Genomic DNA, 6674 nt, shown 5'->3' on the forward strand with positions numbered 1-6674 from the left:
ATATCTTCAGTGATCCCTTCATGAGGGCAAGTATCAAGTGTTTTTCACTACTTTATGGAAACTTAAAGATAAATAAAGTTGAATTTTTAAATGCTCTTGCATTTGTAATGTGAATTGTATTGATTTATGAACTTTGAGGTGACTTCTCTTCAACAGCAAGTATTTTCAAGATGAACGTTCATTTTTAAATGAATGTCTGTGTATCTTTGTTAGTTCACTTTTTTGGCAGCTGGTATAGATTGAATTGTGGCCTGTGGTAATACATTGTTTTTGTAAGAATTAATACCAGACTAATTCCAAGGAGTGGGAGATTGAAGATGTCCTAAATGACCACTCTTCCAAGATACTACTTTGCTCCATTCCTCCTGCTCCCTTGAGAATCTCCCCTGTCTGTAACAATGATGAGAAATACAACTTTCCTCTAGTTCCTAAAGGTTTCCTCCCCGCTCCCACTACCATGACTCGAATTCTATCTTGCAAGTCTGGCTAGACCAGAGGAGGTACACTGGTACAGATAGGAACTGAAAATACAGGGAATCCAGGACGGAAGAGCCCTATAGGACCAGTGGTGTGAGTGGCAAAACAGGGAGGGTAAAGGGAGAATGGGTAGGAAAGAGGGAACCGATTACATGGAACTGTGTGTGACCTCCTCCCTGGGGGACAGACAACCGAAAAGTGGGTGAAGGGAGGCGTCGGACAGGGCAAGATATGACAAAATACCCATTTATAAACGATCAAGGGCTCATGAGGGAGCGGGGAGCGGGGAGGGAGGGGAAAAATGAGGACCTAATGTCGGGGGTTTGAATGGAGAGAAAATGTTTTGAGAAACGATGTACAAATGCGCTTTACACAATTGATGTGTGTATGGATTGGGATAACAGTTGTATGAGCCCCTAATAAAATGTTAAAAAAAAAAAAAAGAGAATCTTCCCTGTCTCTGGGTTCTGCGATTCTCTGCAATGAGCCTCCTGCAGAAATGTGAGGAAATGTCTCACACGATGGTGGGTGCTGTTCAGTCCAAAATCTGAGGTTCAGACAGAGCCAGAAGCCAAAAATGCCCAAAAGCCACAGCAGGTCTTCCTGCTATCCAAGCTCAGTCAGGAAACTAGAGATCTGGCTTTCCAGGCGACGGAGGTGCCGAACTGTGTGGTGGCAACACTATATATCCAAGGAGAACAAAGAGTGTGCCCAGGTCGTGTTCAGCTCTAAGGTGAATCTTAAAAGATGTCATCAAGGAAACGAAGCGTGGCCTGATTCAAATCCTCTCCTAAGGACAGATCTTAATGATCTTCACCCCTAATCTTTAGTAGAGTGCCTGAAAAAAACATGATACTCTAGCCACAGGCATCTGAAGTTCAGAATTATATCACATAAGGAATTATGCCTAGGAAGGCCATGTTAATTGGCTATAACTCACGTCCCACCAAAGTACATGTTGGAATCCTGACCCCTATGCCTGGGAAGGCGCTCTGATGGCACTTTGGGTTAAGCATTGGGCTGCTAACCTCAAGGGTAGAGGTTCACATCCACCAGCCCCTCTACAGGAGAAAGACCGTCTACTCCCCTAAAGATTTACAGCCTTTAGACCAGAGGATGCACACTGTACAGATAGGAACTGGAAACACAGGGAATCCAGAACTGATGATCCCTTCAGGACCAATGGTGAGAGTGCAATACCCGGAGGGTGGAGTAGAAAGGGGGAACCGATTACAGGGATCTACATGTGACCTCCTCCCTGAGGGACAGACGAAGGAAAAGTAGGTGAAGGGAGTCATCAGACAGTGTAAGATATGACAAAATAATAATTTGTAAGTTATCAAGGGTTCATGAGGGAGCGGGGAGCGAGGGGAAAATGAGCTGATAGTAAGGGCTCAAGTAGAAAATGTTTTGAGAATGATGGCAACCAATGTACAAATGTGCTTGACAAAATGGATGGATGGATGGTGATGAGTTGTACGAGCCCCAATACAATTTTAAAAAAAAGATGTACAACTTTGGAAACCCCCCAGAGCAATTGTACTCTGTCCAGGAGGGTCCCTGTAGGTCAAATCAACTTGAGAGAAGCATGTTGTTTTTCATTCCTATGGATGTAACCCCATTTGCGAATAGTGTTTTTTGTTCTGTGAATAAGGCTAAGCCAATGTAAGAAACATCCTAAAATCTAATTAATTTTGAGTTAAAAAACAGAGATACAGGAGAGAGGGTGAAACAGATGCTAACTGAGGAACGCAGCTGAAGGTATAAGCCAGGAACGCCAAGGATCACGGGCTATTAGAAGCTGAACTAGACAAAGAACCTCTGTAGATTCACACTCTGAATTTGGACTTCTCACCCTCTGAAGTAAAAAATTAACTACTCTTCTTCATAGCCACCTACTTGTGGAACAAGAAAGGTAAGTAAAGCATATTGCTACTCAGGTTGTAGTTCATACATGCACTGGCTTATTCCAAACAAAACTTGTTTCAACATGTCTCCACAATTAGTGGATAATTGCAGAAAAACTTTCTCAGTAATACATTTGTCTTCCTCATCATACCCTCTTCCAGTCTTGTTAAATTAAAGCGTCTTCAAAAAACAGAAAGAACCTTAAAATGTGGCTCCCAAGGGAATCTGCTTGGCCAGTTAAATTGCAGGCAGAGATCAGCTCATAAGGTTATGGCCACTTTTTTTGGAGTTCCAGAGGGGTAACCTTGATAAGTTTTGTTTGCTTGTTTTCCCCCCCAAAGAACACAGGACATTCACAAGAGCTTATTATGAAAAAGTTTTAAGAACATAGAAAACTGCACAGGTGAAAACTAGGAGTGACCACACACCTGCTCATTGTTCAAGGGTAGCAAGGGCAATCATACTTTTTGGTCCCTAGTTCAAGGACCATTTAAAAAGAAATTATGTCCCTCAGGATACTCAAGCTGCCATGGTGGATGTAGTATAAATCAGAGAGCACAACATTCTTCAGAGAAGGGTCAGAGAAACACTGCCCCCACAAGCGTAGAGACCTACATGGGGAAGCTATGTCAAGAAACAGTACCTTCACATGTTATGTTTAATGTTCCTATGCTTGTGTAGCAATAGCTTATTTACCTTCATAATCATTATAAGAACACTAAGAAACTAAGAGAAGCATTCAATATACTTGTTTCTTAAATTATTTGAATGTGACTGATTCACAGCTTCAGTGTAATCATGTAGAGGAATGTGTGATGGATATTAAAGGGAAATTACAAGAAAAATTTAAATGTAGTAAATGGTTGAAATTTTTATTTTCACACTGGTATAGGGTTCATCTCTGTAGCTATGTGATTCACAACCTTTTTCTCCTTTTCCATATTACTTTGAAAAATTACATCTTTACTGTAGTAGAAATTAGGAATTTGTGAACATTATGGCTGATCTATTTGACACTGCTATGAGAATAGAATCACAAATCTACTCTGAATGTACTTGGAACTATCAGATATTTTTTTCCTAAGCAAAAATCAAGCACTTAAAACTCTAAGAATGTTCACGAGTGATATCTCCTTGGCATAAAGACATAAATGTGACTTTGTGAGCAGGTTTTCAGTCTCCGTTATGAGTCTATCTAGTGTAAAACTATAAAATGGGTAACAGCTGCATACCAATATATAGGCTATATACTAATTATATTAAAATGATGCTTGCTAGATGCATACAAATGATACAAGTTGTATGTGAACTTCCAATAGAAGTCCGTTATCACAATCTGAAGCACAAGCTCGGATGATGCTATCATCAGCAACAGCTATGTTGATAATCTATGATCCAACCTGTGAGATACAAAGGGATTACATGGCTACTGAGGCGACGAGGCAGTCACAGATTTGTTACTCACATGGTTTTTAAACATGATTTTTAATCCAAAGGAAGATGAACAGCCAAAATTATCCAAAGAAGCTAGAATAACAGAACTTCATCTCACGTGCTTTAGACATGTTGTCAGGAAAGACCAGTTCCCAGAAAAGGACATCATGCTTGGTAGTGAGGCAGCAAAAAAAAAAAAAAAGATCCTGACAAAATGGGCTGAAAGAATAACTACGAGAGTGGGCTCAACCACAACCACTGTGAGGATGACACAGGCCTGGGCATTGTTGTGCATAAGGTCGCAGGGTCGAAACTGACTCTGACACCTAACAAGGAGTCCCTGGCCAATGCAAATGGTGAGGCACTCAGTTGTTAAGCTAAAGGTTGGAGATCCAAGAACATATAAAGGCTCATGGGGAGGGGGGGATGTTTGGCTTTCCAACTCCAAAAAATCAACCTCTGAAAATCCTGCGGAGAACAATTCTTCCCTGACACAAAAATGGGGCCACTGTGAGTCCACATCCACTGACAGCAACTATAAAAGATGCTGCTATTGTTGGTGCCTACGGGAAACCCTTTAACAATTTACATCATTTTAAATCACTATTGCTTTATTTTGTTTGCCTCCTTTTAACACACCTAATCATGTAAGTGAATTACAGCCATTAAACTTGAATCAAAAAAATTCGTGATAAAGCCTTCAAATGCAGAACTAAGTATCTTTGGCATAAATTTCCCCCATTGTTATACCACTTTAAACACTAAGCTTTTAATGGTTTAATGTGGAAATTGGTATCACATTCTTACAACACTAATCCTTAAGTACCACACACTACTTATCTTGATTCAAATTCATCATTAAATATCGATTGTATAACCACAATGGCATCCTCTAGGATTATTAACGTATACAGGACTCTGAAGCTGTTTTTGCTGTTTCTATTTTTTGCGGGGGAGGGAAGTCATCGCTCCTGTTGTCAGCTGGTAATGATTTGTTGAGAAAAAAGCATTATGAATTGGGAGTGAAATAAGTGAAATAAAACTAAGCATTCCCTACTGAATCAAGTGTGTCCGCATTAGTGTAGCATCTTTCTTGATCCACTCCAGACTGGTGATGCTCTCAAACCCAAACCCAACCACTGCCATTGAGTCAATGCTGACTCACAGTGATCCTACAGGCAGGGTCAGGAACTGCCAACCTTGTTGTGATGCTACAACTAAATTCTAAATGGATGAAGTGCAATTTCATCCATTTCCCTTGGTATCAAATAAAATATTCACCGAACTTTCTAAAGCACCCTATTAAACAAGTTTTCACACAGCAAATTTCTCCCATTCAACAATTCGTACACAAATTGTTCCCTAACAATGATTATCGTCCCATGTCCACCCCCCCACCATTCTCCCCATTCCCATCCCTCCATTTTCCCTGTCCCCCCTGGGCTTCCTTTTGCTTCCGGACAAATGCTGCTCATTTTATCTGACAGTTTTTATCGTTCTAAAGAACATCTGCATGGGTGGTGTTTACTTTCTAGGCCCATCTACTCTTTGGCAGAAAGGTGAACTCTCTGGGAATGGCTACAGTGCCAAGTTAAAGTGGTATGTTAGACCAATAGTATAACCTTGAGGATTTCTCCAGTCTTCCCCAACCCAGAAAATCTGGTCCTTTTTTATGCATTTGAATTGTGTTCTGCCTTTGTCTCTAACTCTAACCAGGATGAGAGCGTGTTTCTCGTGGAGGTCTAAGTGATCACTGGTGAAAAGGAAGAATTACATGAATCAGCAGTTAAGTGGCTTCCCGTAAACTTATTAGCAAATTGGGCTACAAAATACAAAAGCAATTTAATGAATCATGAGACACTGACCTCAAAGCTGAACTTCGGTGTGCTTTTCAAAATGCAGCTTGCTTAATTTCCCATCTGAATGAATCACTAATATCTCAAGCCTGATTGACAATTTTGGACACCTAGTGTTTACATAAGGATGCTACTCATTTGCTGAGTGAAGCAATGAGTGGTTGTCTAAGCCAGCAGAACAGCCCTCAAAGCAACCACATGACTAGTACCAACAGGGCTAGCTCTTGACGTTCCAAGAAAGCCAAGTCATGCATCCAAGAGTAAGTCCTCTTCTGTTCTATCGAGTCAGAGGCAGCTGGTTAGTACATCATTTGTTAAGGTTTACATAGGATTCTATGAACTACAAGTAGTGATGGCAATTAATAATAATGTTCACGTAAAGGAGTCATTAAAATAAGAGCTTACTATCAACAAGGGACTCAAACATGAGAATGAGTGTGCTGAGCTACGTTGTACGGAAGGGTCGCTATGAGCCAGAACCGATTTGACACTACAAAACAGCAACGACAATTAGTTCCAGGCTTCTGAAAAATTTGTACAGGTGGAAAAATATTTCAGCAACATACTGATTTCTAATAAATTTTAACTGAAAGATTCTTCTGAGTATAGCCTTTTACTTTGGGGGTGGGTGGGTTAATAATGAGTTTTCAAAATTCTTTAAAATGCTCATGACGAAGTTAAAAATTGTTGACTTTATACTTATTTCTTCATTTTGTGAGGTGACCTGGTGGCACAGCACTCAGCTGTTAATCCAAAAGTTGGCAGTTCAAACCCACCAACAGTGCTATGGGAGACGAGCCCTGGCTACGTGCTCCTTTAAGAACAGGGCTTCCTTGGGACACCAAAGGGCAGTTCTGCTCCAGCCAACAGTGTTGTTGTGAGTTGTAATTGATTTGATGGCTACAACTCCTCTAGTTTTAGGAAATTGTACTTTCTCCTATGAAATTCAAGTACGGGAAACACTAAAACATGTTATTAAAACATGCTACTGCCATTATA

This window comes from Echinops telfairi, unplaced genomic scaffold (assembly GCF_000313985.2).
Source record: "Echinops telfairi isolate 266 unplaced genomic scaffold, ASM31398v2 ScPeMD7_7468;HRSCAF=8506_0, whole genome shotgun sequence".
NCBI classification, from domain to species: domain Eukaryota; kingdom Metazoa; phylum Chordata; class Mammalia; order Afrosoricida; family Tenrecidae; genus Echinops; species Echinops telfairi.